Here is a 14,794-nt window from a genome sequence, read left to right as displayed (position 1 = left end):
AGTATACAGACACCGAGATGTATAAAATCTTTAAAAATTGCCAGGTATGGCAATGCATGCCTTTAATCTCAGAACTCTGGAGGTAAAGGCAGGCATATCTCTATGAGTTCAAGTCCAGCCTGGTCTACATAGTGAATCCCAGGGCAGCCAGGGCTACATAGAGATACCTTGTCTCAAATAAGTACATGTAAATAAATGTGTTCAATTTAAAAACAATAACAATTGATAATAAATGTTTCTCGTTACAGAAGAACTACAGCTAATCAGGGAACAGGTGACAGAAGTCAACATTTTTCAGCTTTTAATGACATAATGGACATAAGCAGCTGTCACCAAGGATGCTGGCACGATTAGACAAAAGGCTAATAAGAAGCTCTGGGATGGATGGAGCAGGCTGACACCCAAGCCTCATTGTCATTCTGAGCATCTGTGCCTGGGACACCATTGCCTTGTGACATGCTAAAACAGGATGACAACAGGAGCCACCTGTGTGAAATTCTGTCGTCTTCTCCAAAACAAGTTGAATGGAACCAAACCTGTGTTGACTGTCAGTGTAGAGGAATAGGAGATTAAGTGGGATTTCTCAGCCCCTGAACCACTGACATTATGGTCTAATGACCACCAAAAATGAACAGAATAACTAACTGACCAACTGTCTTAGGGTTTTATTGCTGTGAAGAGACACCGTGACCACAGCAATTACTATAAAGAAAAACATTTATAAAACCCAGGCTGGCTTACAGTTAGGAGGTTTAGTTCACTACCGTTGTGGTGAGAATCATGGCGGTGTGCAGGCAGACACAGTGCTGGAGGGTTAGTGAGAGTTCTACATCTGGATCCACAGGCAGCATAAGTGAATGTCGTACTAAACTCAGCTTGATCATCTGAGACCTCAAAGCCCTCCCCCTAGTGATGCACATCCTCCAACAAAGCCACACAAACTCCAAGACCAAACCTTCCACTCCCTGTGAGCCTGTGAGGGTCATATTTTTTCTTACTGAAATGTCCATGCATCATATTCTTTTGTTGAATCTTCTGCTTAAGTATACAGATATGTCTGGGGACTATGTAGAATTTGCCCCTGTTTGCCTTGTTTATATTTCCTGTATTTTTTTTAATACATCCCAACCACAGTTTCCCCTCTTCCTCTCCTCCCAGCGCCCCCATCCCACCCCCAATCCACTCTTCCCTTTCTCTCCAGAAGAGGGCAGGCATATCAAGTTGCAGTAAGACTAGGCACCTCCCTCATATTAAGGCTGGATGAGGCAATCCAGTATGAGGAAATGGGTCCCAAAAGTGGGCAAAAGAGTCAGAGACAGTCCCTGCTCCCACTCTAGGAATCGCACAAGAAGACCAAGCTACACAACTGTAACATATATGTAGAGAGCGTACATAGACCAATCGTATGCAGGCTCCCTGGTTGTTGGTTCAGTCTCTGTGGGACCCTCTGAGTACAGTCATGTTGGTTTGAAAGGAAATGGTCCCCAAAGGGAGTGGCATTATTAGGAGGTGTGGTCTTGTTGGAGGAAGTGTGTCACTATTGAAGCATGTTTGGAGGTCTCATATGTGCTCAAACCACTCCCAGTGAGACAGACCACTTCCTGTTTCTTCCTAGTCAAGATGAAGGACCCTCGGATATTTCTCTTGCATTATGTCTGTCTACACACCACCATGTCACACCATGATGATGATGGACTAAACCTCTGAAACTGTAAGCCACCCCAATTAAATGTTTTTCCTTTATAACAGTTGCCCTGATCATGGTATCTCTTCACAGCAATAGAAACCCTAACTAAGACACCAGGTTAGTTGATTCTGTGGGATTTCTTGAGATGCCGTTAACCCCTCCACCCCTCTTCTGCAGGATTCCCCAAGCTCTGCCTAATATTTGGCATGGGTCTCTGCATCTGTTTCCTTCCGTTGCTGAATGAAGCCTCTCTGATGATAATTGTGCTATACTCAATCTATGAGTTTAGCAAAATATCATTAGGTATTATGTCATTGAATTTTTTCAGTTGTGTTTGATTTTTTCCTAGGTCTCTGGGCTACCTAGCCTCTGGGTCCTGGCCCTCCAGGAAGTGTCAGGGGTGGGCTCTCTCTCATGGTATGGGTCTCAAGCTGGACCAGTCATTGGTTGGCCACTCCCACAATTTCTGCACTGCCTTTACCCCAGCACAACTTGTAAGTAGAACAAATTGTAGGTCAAAGGTTTTGTGGTTGGGTTAATGTCCCAATCCCTCCCCTGGAAGTCATGTCTGGTTACAATGGCCAGTGTAGGCTTTGTATTCCCCATTACTAGGAGTCTTAGTGAGGGTCACCCTTGCACATTCCTGGGAGTTTTCATTGCACTAGGTTTCTAGCTTGTCTCCAAGATGTGCCCCCCCCCCTCCTGTTGTGTCTCCCAGTACTCTCTCCCTCCATCCCCCACACCTGGTCCCTCCTGTCCTCATCCCCTGTAAGCCTATTCTATTCCCCCTTCCTAGGAGATCCATGTGTGCCCCCCCCCACTGAGCCCTCCTTGTTACTTAGCTTCTCTGGGTCTGTGGATTGTAGCATGTAGCACTTTTATTTAAACCACTACACCAACCTACTGGAGAAATAGAATAAGTTTAAAGAGCTAATCAAAAAGAAAACACACATAAAAGAAAAAGAACATAGATTCAATGAGGCAAGTAAAAAAGAAAACAGGAAGTTTAAACACCAATAAATAGGTAGTTCTGTTGGGCCTAAATAACTACATTTAGAAAACTAAGTATTTGTTGGGGTGTAGCTCAATGTAGAGTATGTGTTCAAGGTCTGCTTTAATTTTATTCAGTTGCTGTAATAAAGCAGTCTACCCAAAAACAACTTAGGAAGGAGGTTTACAGGGTTACTTCCTTTTACACTTCCTGGCCACTGTCCAGCTTTGAGGGAATTCAGGAAGGAAATCAAGACAGGAACCAAGAGGCAGCAACCATGGATGAACACAGCTTGCTGGCTTGTTCTCTGGCTTACTCAGCTAGCTCTTATGCAGCCCAGAGCCACCTGGTTAGGGATAGCACAGGCCACAGTGGGTAGGACCCAAGACAGTCTCTCACAGACATTGCTGCTACAGGCCAGTCTGATTGATTCAATTCTTCCTTTCTCCTTCCTTCTTCCCAGTTGTCTCTAGCTTGTGTCAAATTGACGATAAAAACTAACCAATAGGGTCCTAGGTTCTATCCCCAGAACTAAAAATCAATCTGTTAATTAATTCTTATACTAGCTGAAAACAACAGCAAAGAGATGCAGCTTAAAGGTTAAAATGCAAGAACAGGGGAAATGTGTAAGAGATACTAAGACAATGGGAATAGCTGTGCTAATGTCATAGAGACTACCTGGAAAGCAAACAAGTGCTTGAGATAAGGAGAACTCTTTCATGACAGTAACAGATGGGTTCATTGGAAAGATACAGTAACCAGTTTAATTCTGTATACTCAACACAGCCTCAGAATACATGAAGTAAGATTTTGCAGGTCAAAAAGGCAAACTATAACATCTAAGTATGAGATCGTAATATGGTTCTTTTAGCAACTGGTAAAATGAACAAATAAAATACAGACACAGGTGATCTGAACAGTAACGTTAACAATCATCCCAGGCCTGTATCGAGAAACAAGATACAGAGAGAGACCCTAACGCTACAAGCCTCTGCCTTTGCTCTTCTGAGGTGTAACTTTATCGTACCGACTGTTCTCCAAACCATTCCAGAATCTGCACATTGCATTTAGCTTCTGAGTTTTTGCATTGCTGGGAGGCGCATCACATATAGCTTTCTGTCTTATTCATCTAAGTGAACAGTTTGGTGGTGAGGGGGTTAGTTTGTCAACCTGACATAATCCACAGTCACCCTGGAGTGAGGCATTGTCTAGATCAGGCTGGCCTGTAGGCATGCCTGTGAGGGATTGTGTCTTATGTTAACTGAAGTGGGAGGCCCCAAGCCACTGTGAGCAGTGGATCCTGGACTGTATGAATGCAGAGAGAGAGGGAGAGACAGAGGGAGCACTGAGTACTAACAATCATTGTGCATTCATTTTTCTCTCTTCTTTACTATGCTTATGACTGCTTCATGGTTTTGCCTTGGCTTCAGCATGATGGGTTATAACCTGGAATTGTGAGCTAAATGAACATTTTTTTTCCTTCCAGAGTTGTTTATGTCAGACTACTAAAGCAACAGACACTAAATAGAACAAACTGGTGGTGTTCGGTACAGTTACATCACAGGGCACCATCACTACCATCCACTGCTACACAGGGTACCACACAGGGCAGCATCACCCCATTCACCACACAGGGCGCCATCACCCCATCCACCACACAGGGCACCATCACCACCATCCACCACACAGGGCAGCATCACCCCATCCACCACACAGGGCAGCATCACCCCATCCACCACACAGGGCACCATCACCACCATCCACCACACAGGGCAGCATCACCCCATTCACCACACAGGGCACCATCACCCCATCCACCACACAGGGCACCATCACCCCATCCACCACACAGGGCACCATCACCCCACCCACCACACAGGGCAGCATCACCCCATCCACCACACAGGGCACCATCACCCCATCCTCCCACCACACAGGGCACCATCACCCCATCCACCACACAGGGCACCATCACCCCCATCCACCACACAGGGCACCATCACCCCATCCACCACACAGGGCACCATCACCCCATCCACCACACAGGGCACCATCACCCCATTCACCACACAGGGCACCATCACCCCATCCTCCCACCACACAGGGCACCATCACCCCATCCACCACACAGGGCACCATCACCCCATCCACCACACAGGGCACCATCACCCCATCCACCACACAGGGCATCATCACCCCATCCACCACACAGGGCACCATCACCCCATCCACCACACAGGGCACCATCACCCCCATCCACCACACAGGGCAGCATCACCCCATCCACCACACAGGACACCATCACCCCATCCACCACACAGGGCACCATCACCCCATTCACCACACAGGGCACCATCACCCCATCCACCACACAGGGCATCATCACCCCATTCACCACACAGGGCACCATCACCCCATCCACCACACAGGGCAGCATCACCCCATCCACCACACAGGGCAGCATCACCCCATCCACCACACAGGGCACCATCACCACCATCCACCACACAGGGCAGCATCACCCCATTCACCACACAGGGCACCATCACCCCATCCACCACACAGGGCACCATCACCCCATCCACCACACAGGGCACCATCACCCCATCCACCACACAGGGCACCATCACCCCACCCACCACACAGGGCAGCATCACCCCATCCACCACACAGGGCACCATCACCCCATCCTCCCACCACACAGGGCACCATCACCCCATCCTCCCACCACACAGGGCACCATCACCCCATCCACCACACAGGGCACCATCACCCCATCCACCACACAGGGCACCATCACCCCATCCACCACACAGGGCACCATCACCCCATCCACCACACAGGGCACCATCACCCCATCCACCACACAGGGCACCATCACCCCATCCACCACACAGGGCACCATCACCCCCATCCACCACACAGGGCACCATCACCCCCATCCTCCCACCACACAGGGCACCATCACCCCCACCATTCACCACACAGGGCACCATCACCCCATCCACCACACAGGGCACCATCACCCCATCCACCACACAGGGCACCATCACCCCCATCCACCACACAGGGCACCATCACCACCATACTCCACCACACAGGGCACCATCACCCCATCCACCACACCGGACACCATCACCACCATACTCCACCACACAGGGCACCATCACCCCATCTACCACACAGGGCACCATCACCCCCACCATCCACCACACAGGGCACCATCACCCCATCCACCACACAGGGCACCATCACCCCACCCACCACACAGGGCACCATCACTGCCATCCACCACACAGGGCACCATCACCCCATCCACCACACAGGGCATCATCACCCCATCCACCACACAGGGCATCATCACCTCATCCACCACACAGGGTACCATCACCCCATCCACCACACAGGGCACCATCACTGCCATCCACCCCACAGGGCACCATCATCCCCACCATCCACCACACAGGGTACCATCGCCACCATCTCTAATGTTCCCAGAATGAAACTCTAAGCTTATGAAACTACACTTGGCTCTCTGCCCAGCCCCCTGCAGCCGCCATCCTACTCTAGGACCACATTTTGACTCAGTTTCTCCTTGCTGACTCTCGCAATTGCTTGTGTATATGCAGTCCTTGTATATGCAGCATTGGGTTCGCTACAGAGAAAGCAGCTGTGGAAGGAAAGAGAAATGCTAACATACACCAGTGACGTTTGGCCCTGGCCTTCTGTTCTGAACTTCAGCAGCCCCCACCAAAGATCTGCCCGAGTCTTCCTCATCACACAAGAGATGCCACTTTCCCATTCTAGACCCACAGTGGGCTTCCCAGCCTGGCTGCTTAGGGCTTAGTATCCCCAATGAGCCCTCTGTTTAGGCACTACACCATCACAGCCTGGCATTGAACTGTCTGTTTATCATGCCCTTAGACTTAAGCCATCCCTCAGCAGGACCCAGTCCTGACCTATGTTTGCTTTGAGCTTAGTTTCAGGTGATTTCTGTAACTTATACAAAAAAAAAATCGCTGTACTCAGTCTGTCAGCAACTCTTTAAATTTATAGACTTCAGGTCTGTTTTAGGTTTGCAGAAAAAACAGAGGGGAAAAAAATGGCTTTCCCTCACACTCCCTTACCCTCAGGCACGGTTGCTCAATTGTTAACAGCTTGGGCTACAGTGGTATATTGAACATATTGTCACCACAGTTTCAATTAGAGCTCATCTTTGGGCTTGTACAAATGTATAACAACATGCACCCACAATATTGCATCTACAGAACAGTTTCACTGCCCTGAACCTCCTCCACGTGCCACCATTCCCTCCTCCTCTCCCTCTCCACCAAACACAAAGCAACAGTCTTTATACTGGCTCTGTAGTTTCAACTTTGCTAGGCTTTTGATAGCAATTATACAGCATTTGGCCTTGTCAGTCACTTAATAACATGTATTAAAGCTTCCACCATGTCCTCTTATAACGTTATGGCATCATTCTCTTTATTCTTTAACTACACAACAACGCTCTAAAGAAATAAGCTGTCTAAGCTGGTAGTGGGTGGGAGAAGGCCCTCCCAGCCCATCTCCTTAATGCACCTTCTGATATTCTCACTGTCTCTCGCCATTCACGTTTCTGTTGTTACACATGACTCACCTTACCCTCTAACTAACAATGCTTTACTTTGTCTGATATTAACAGATATGGTATCTTCCCTCTGCTTAGTGTCCACGTGATACAGCTTTCTTATTTCTGTTTCACCCTTTCTGTATTTGTCCTTGGGCACTTCTGTTACTATAGATCAGCCAGTCAATGGTGGGATCCTGCTTCCCTAATGTTAAATCAATCCTCACTCCCAGAATAGAACCGAACTCTTGGTTGGGAACCAGCATCGTATGTACATAGCTATATTCCATTTGCTAATTCTCTCTCCAGCAGTCAAACTAGTGGCTCTCTCTACAATGGAACAATTCTAAACAGCCTGAGTGTAACCCCCGCTTATCATATTCCCAACTACTGGAGTGGCTCTTGTCCAACACATGATAAAAGGAAGTGTGGAGACCCAGGCATTTTAGCCTAATGAGGTATCTCTGATAGACCACGTATGGAGCAGAGTGTCTCTTGGTATTTCTGATAGACCACATATGGAGCAGAGTGTCCCTTGGGCATACAGAGCTTTGCCACAACTGTGCCACATTTGACTTCTCCTTAAGACCCAAACTATTCCTCCCTTCCTACACACATATTGCTCTCTCTCTCTCTCTCTCTCTCTCTCTCTCTCTCTCTCTCTCTCTCTCTCTCTCTCACACACACACACACACACACACACACACACACACACATCAATTCAAACTCCAGCTCAGCACTTCCTTCTGGGGAACCAGCCGCAGAGCCCAGGGGAACTGACAACATGAGCCACAACAGTGCAGTCCCAGGGCTTGCAGGTGGCTTAGTGATCTTCTGTGGCCATGTTGAAAACATAAAGTTTTATGACCTAGTTAACAAATATGCAGAAAAATAAGTCAGGAAAATTCTGTGATCAATCACATTAATTATTCATTGTGCTATAGAAAATATAATTAAAAGGTATAATTTTGTAATTTTTAATTTATGTTATTACTCATATACCATTATTCTCCTTACTGTATTTTATAAGTCAAAAGAACAGTGTGTGTGGTGTATATGTATATGTAGGTATGTGTGTTTGTGTGTGTGTGTGGTATATATAGGTGTCCATGTGTCTGTGTATGTGTGGTGAATGTATATAGGTGTGTTTGTGTGAGGTGTATATATGTAGGTGTATGTTGTGTGTCTGTGTGTACTTTTATGTGTGCTTGTGTGTGTTTTGTGTATCTGTTTGTGCTTGTTTGTATATGTGTCTGTTTGTGTGTACATGTGTGTGGAGTATGTATGTAGGTGTGTGTGTGTGTGTGTGTGTGTGTGTGTGTGTGTGTGTGTGTGTGTGTGTGAACGCCAGAGGTTGACATTCAGTAACTTCCTCAGTCAGTGTTCATCTTGCTTTTCCAAGACAGGGTCTCTTACTAAACCTGGACCTCACTGGTTCAGCTACACTGGCTGTCCATCAAGCCCCAGGAATCCACACTCCCCACCCCAGTGCTGAGATTATAGGTGCATGCTGTGTAGGTTTCATGTAGATGTTCAAGATACAAACTCAAGCATTTTACCAACCACACCATCTCCCTAGCCTAGGAAAAGGAATAAGGGAATAGCTTTACATTTTAGTTTTGTGGTACTCCTTTTTGTTGTCTTTTGCTTGTGACAGGATCTAGTGTATTATGTCCCCCTTGCCGTAAACTCAAAATCCTCCGGCCTCAGCCTCCCAAATATGTGAGCCACCGTGCTTGGTTTATTGTAGTGATGTTTATAGCACTTTGCAGAGGGTTGAAGATGGCTACATTTTCATTTTGCAGAAAATTGTGAAAATCATATTATCAATTACTTATTGGGGTACACATATGTTAATTTGATTATTTCAAATGTGCCCAGAAGAGAAGAGGAACACGTGCCCTATTGCTCTTGCATAAGCCTTAACACGGATGAACTTCAGGTACTTCCATAAAAGGTTTTTAAATGTGCAAAACAATGTCCAAGGAAGACAGACATGAGTGAATACCATTAAGAGGGGAAAGAATGATGAAACCGAGGAATAGGCCGAAAAACAAATGCCAGATTGTGTCCACTTAGATTCTGTTAAGTTCTATTCCTGGCAAGGATGTAAATCACACAGTCAGCTATTTAAAACAGAACAAAGCACACAGCCCAACTATAAAAAAACTAAAACTTAAGATGTCATTGACATGAGGCATTAAACCTTACACCAGAAGTATGCTAATGCCTTACACGAATACTTGGAGACATCATGCAAATGCTTACTTAAAATCGACTCTGGATGGCTCAGCTCTAGGGAACTGGAGTTGCTGTTTATTATCTGGGGTCCTCTGGAGAAGTGTCAATTTCTCAGAATCCTAAATAGAGGAAAATACTGTGGAGTTAATGAAAGTGTGCTGATCCAGTCATTTCCCACAGGGTGTGGAACTAACGGGTTATTAAGGGAGCAGCAAAGGCCAGAACGCTAGTAAGTGGTTGGTAAATCCAAATCACTTTTCAGAAGTGACGGATACACAATCAAAAAGAAAAGAAAAAGGCATTCTGTAACATAGATATTTACTGGTTCTCTTTGCACAGCGATCGTGTAGGTTTTTTTTTAAGCCTTATCTGTATGTGAGAATCTTCTAACTAAAGATAACAGAACAAACCAAGACAGTTTTTCCTAAACATAGTTCAGATTAGAAAGTACATCTATGCCATAGCACCCTGAATTCATTCAGTCTCCACACTATCTTGGAAGCTAAGCAGGGTCAGACCTGGTTAGTGCTTGGATGGGAGAAACCACTTATCAGATAGGGAAAAGAAAAAAAGAAACTGACAAGACCTTGGGTGTGACCCCCAGTGCTAGGACACACACACACACACACACACACACACACACAATGAACACTACTTAGCCTTTATTTTCATAGTCATTCGGGTTAGTAACTTAAAAAAATACTCTCTGTGAATTCTTGGATAAAATACTCAACTATACTAGAAGGGCAGAAGGCATGTTTCTTGTTTGAGAATTACAAAGATGGGAAGAAAACGTGAAAATAAACCGTGAGGTGCTCATTTTGAATTATAGGCCAACTTGAGCTCACATAGCAAGGTATAAAATTTTATGGCTAAACTATACTTTATTTATTCACCCTGATAAGCACAAAGTAAGTATGGATTTATATGCATAATTTTTTGTTCACATTTAATTTTGATTTTTAATGCTACACAACACAATATGTATTTCATTTTATATTTCATTTATTTCTTTATTACTGTTTGTTGCAGCTTTTATCTTATTTACTGAAAGTGAGAGGGCACTTTTGTGACCTATTTCTTTTTCTTTTGTAGGCCCCCTTAAACTTAACTAAATTTGGAACATCTAAACAAGATAAAGGGAAGGGAACTGGGGATTCAGAATCACTCCAGAAAAAGAAAGGTTGCATGGTGAATGATCAACTGGTTTTACTATTACAGTTCACTCTTAATTACTTGTGCTTAAGGCTGAATTAAATTTTGGGTGTCCCCTTCTTAGAGCAGCTCCTATTGGCAGAGATGCATGCACTGGAAGATGTCGTGGCAGTCATCTAAGATGTTCTCAGTGTCCACAGGATGTAAAGTAAGGGTCGCAGTAGTGGTGCCTATCTACACTTGCAGCTCTGAATCTTAGAAACTCATCCCGGATGGAGTAGCTAACCCAGGGAGCAGAGCGGGTAGGTCCTCTCCAGGTTAGGGAGTCGCATCCTCAAGTGGAGAGTTGGGGGTGAACTCTGTAGTCCTCAATCTTGGATTTCCCAGCGAGGACTTCTCAGCAAGCTGGTCATGCTTGTTGAGGAAGAGGATTACAGAGATGGTGTGCAGCCATCTGCGATGCTCTTGAAGAGGTTCAGGACCTCCTGCAGGCAGATGGTCTGCGTTGTCCTCCCTGGTAGTCATATTGTAGCTGCTGCTGGCCACCACAAAGAGGACGGCAGTCAACGAAGATGACAGCACTAACAGTCAATGAAGATAACATCACTAACACACTTGATCCACGGGTGGCGTTCAGAGCGCTGGCCACCCTCTTCGAGCAAGTGGAAGCTGACTTTGTCCACCTGGAACTTGGTCTCAAAGATCCCAGAAGTCAGGACGTGGCAGAGAAGAAGGTCTGGTCGCCTGGCAGGTAGTCAGGCTGCTCATTCACACTGAGTCTGTCCAGGAAGTACTGGACAGCTGGTGCTCACTGGAGTGCTGGTAGAATTCACGTGGGAAGTCAAGGTTCTGCACATTCAGTTCAGAATGCTGCCCATTCGGACCTGGTTCTCCGGGATGGCCGGCTCCACAGGGGGCACCAGGTTGCTCATGGAGGTCACAATGGTTTCAGAGGCCTCCTTTGGGTTGTTTTTGATGCCCTGCACTTCTATCTCCGTTAAACTCATTAACAAGCAGGATCCTCATCTGCTTTGCAATCGTGAATGTCCAGCACCCAGCAGCAGGCGGTGTGTACCTGCTAAACCTGCCTGCCCTTCTCTAGCTGCGCCTCCATCTTTTCATTGGCCTCATGCAAGGCCTTCTCGTTGCACTGGTGCTGGGCCTTACTGCCTCAGAAACAGCCCACCACAGCAGCAGGGCGAGGCTAGGCTGCTGGGCAGCAGGGACAGGGCAAGGGTCTCAGGCAGGCCCCAAGAACAAGAACGCCAAGAGGATGGCGCCATGTCTAAGGTGAAAGCTCAGAGGCTCTCCACTCTGGGCAGCCCCGCGATGGTCACAACCCCTTTTATATACCTACTTTTTGATTGTTTGTTGTTGTTGTTGTTGTTTCAAGACACAAGTTTTTCAGGACTACAAGTTTCTCTCTGTAGCCCTGGTTGTCCTGGACCTTGCTCTGTAGACCAGGCTGGCCTTAAACTCACAGAGATCCTCCTGCCTCTGCCTCCTGAGTGCTGGGACTAAAAACATGCGCCACCACCACCTTGCATGTACCTTCTTTTTTAATGATTTGCTTAAAGAATGAAAGAACCATCCAGATTAAAATAAAGCTGGTTCAAAAAGGCACAGACTGGTTGACACCACACAGGACAAGAAAAGTGATCATTTCTAAATGTGGTTTTTGTTTTGAATTTCGTTCCCTTTTCATTGTTTTTCTTTTTAACATGATAGAAACTATTGTACAGGGTAAAGAAATCTACACGTTAAAGTGTGACTTTAAAGATGTATGACCCTCTTCCATGGAGAAGAACAAACCAAAGAGGAGACACGTACGCATTCTCCTAGAGACTGAGAACACCCTTGGGGAGCCTGCTTACTGGACACTGTCTATACACAGGAGAGGCCTGCCAGCCTCGAAGGCTTGGAAACAAGGTTACCTCCATAGCAGTAAATGCTCAGATCTCGGTTTCCACATGAAAGAGACCATTGCAGAGCAGGCAACAGGACATTTGTAAGAAGACCCTAGAATATCTTTTTGTTGTCTGTGAATGAAGAGGACATGACAGGAGAGCTTTATGGGACAAACCCTTGTAAAACTCAGGGCCAAGAGATGCATCAAAACAAGTAATAATGAATTTGAAGATCCTCCATGGAAGGTCTCACCCTCCCTGGGGAGCAGAAAGAAGATGGGATGGGGGTTGGAGGGGGACAGGGGAGAAGGGGAGGGTGAGGGAATTGGGATTTACATGTAAAGCAAGCTTGTTGCAAATTTAAATTTTAAAAATTATTCAAAAAAAACAAGTAATAATGGTAATGCATTCTAAAGCATGAGCAGAGTGAGACTCTGTGTCCCCGTCTACATAACGGCTGGGAAGAAAGCTCCTTCTCATCATGAAATGGCCACCAGCAAAGCTAGAAGACATCATTAAAGATTTAAAACACTAATTTAGAACAATCGTTAACAGTGCTTGGTTCAGACAGGAAATACTGAGGAAGGCTGTTAGGAGGTATCCACCAGAGAAGACTGCTCAGACATAGGTGTGAGATAATAGAAACTCTTTATTAGCCAGCTGGTGACTACACTGCGTGTTCAGGACCCCAGAGTAGCCCCAAACCTTTCTCAGGGTGAGCTTTTAAGCACAAAAATCATGTTCTGGGTTGACATACTTCAGTTAACAAGAACAGTCAGCCAGAAGCAGACCTACAGAAGCCAAAAAAAACTCAAGATTAGTGCATTTCGAGACTTTCCCAGAACTGTGGAGTTTGATGGATTAGGTCTGTGTTTCAGTTTTGGCAGGTGGTGCTGTCTACGTGCTGAGTTTTACAGCCGGAATGGTATTTCCACCATGGAGTCAGCTGTGCCAAGGTCTTGGGACCCCTGTTACAAAGCTAAAACTAGTAGGTGAAAGTTTGAGGAGGAAAAGCATGTGATGTCAAAGTATGCCCCCAACAAATGATTGGTTAATTACAAAGGGGGGAATAATTCAGTAATGGAGACACTGGCAGCCCCTGCCCCGCCTAGATGATCATAACTAGCATCCCCAGAAATGAAACAAATCAATATCACATACCTCCTTAAAGCGATGTCCTACAAAGGGCACATCACTCCTGTGATGTTACTGCCACACCCAAAAAAAAAAAAATCACATCTCAATCTCATGCAAAGAGCAAAGAAACCCAAACAGAAGACATTGCACCATACCCTGTGTTCTCTAAAAACCTCATGGCTGTGAGAGATAATATAAGCCGAAAAACTGCTTCCATCTAAAGAAGACGATATAACATCTGAATGCATTCCATGTGCCTGCGTTGGGCCATTTACCAGGGAATGTTCCCACGGCTGTAAAAGAAAGTAATGAATTTAAAATATAAACTATGGGTTAGATGGTAGCTATATATCAATGTTAAGGACCCAGTCCTTAATACACCTTCAACTGTTTTAGGGGTAAACTGCCTAATGTCTGCAACCAGTCCTCAGGTGTTAAGAAACAGACACACACACACACACATATGCAGATAAATAATGACATATGTGTGTTTGTGTGTGTGTGTGATACACATATAATAATAGGTAAATAAACAGATGGTAGAGATTCATGAGGTAGATATAGGCAGTAGAACAAGGCAAAACAAAAACAAAAAGTAAGCAAATGATATATGCAGTCTGGGCAAATGATATATGCAGGAAGATTTGGTACTTTTTTTCCATAAGTTTGAAGTTTATTATACATTACTATAATGAAATGTCTGAGGCTAACTTTAGGGGGGAAACCTGTTTGGGTTCAAAGTTCTGAAAGTATAAGACCTAAAGGCCTCACCTCATATGGCCTTCTCTTGAAAGCATGTGTGTGTGTGTGTGTGTGTGTGTGTGTGTGTGTGTGTGTGTGTGTGTGTGCCCTCAGGTTTGAGCATCCACCTCCTCGCTCTTTTTGAAGCCACTTCCACAGTCATGAGATCAGCCTCACCTAATCCCAACGACTTATATGACTTCTTCAGTCCCACCTCTAAGCATCGCTGCTTCTTAATGCCCTGTGCTAAGAATTACCCTGCAGTGTTTTCAGCCTGCATGTCACTCACACCACATGCAAACCTCAGTGTCTGTCAAGAGAAAGTC

The 14,794-nt window shown here is 45.7% G+C and overlaps 1 pseudogene; it reads right to left on the bottom strand.

Annotated features, from left to right (window-relative positions):
- Window positions 1–10,815: 10,815 nt before the first annotated feature.
- On the bottom strand, window positions 10,816–12,623 carry LOC127223300 (guanine nucleotide-binding protein G(s) subunit alpha-like; annotated as a pseudogene).
- Window positions 12,624–14,794: the final 2,171 nt, after the last annotated feature.

Source organism: Phodopus roborovskii, unplaced genomic scaffold, assembly GCF_943737965.1.
Source record: "Phodopus roborovskii unplaced genomic scaffold, PHOROB, whole genome shotgun sequence".
NCBI classification, from domain to species: Eukaryota; Metazoa; Chordata; class Mammalia; order Rodentia; family Cricetidae; genus Phodopus; species Phodopus roborovskii.
The sequence above is the reverse complement of the archived record's forward strand: the minus strand, read 5'-3'. Positions and strand labels throughout refer to the sequence as shown.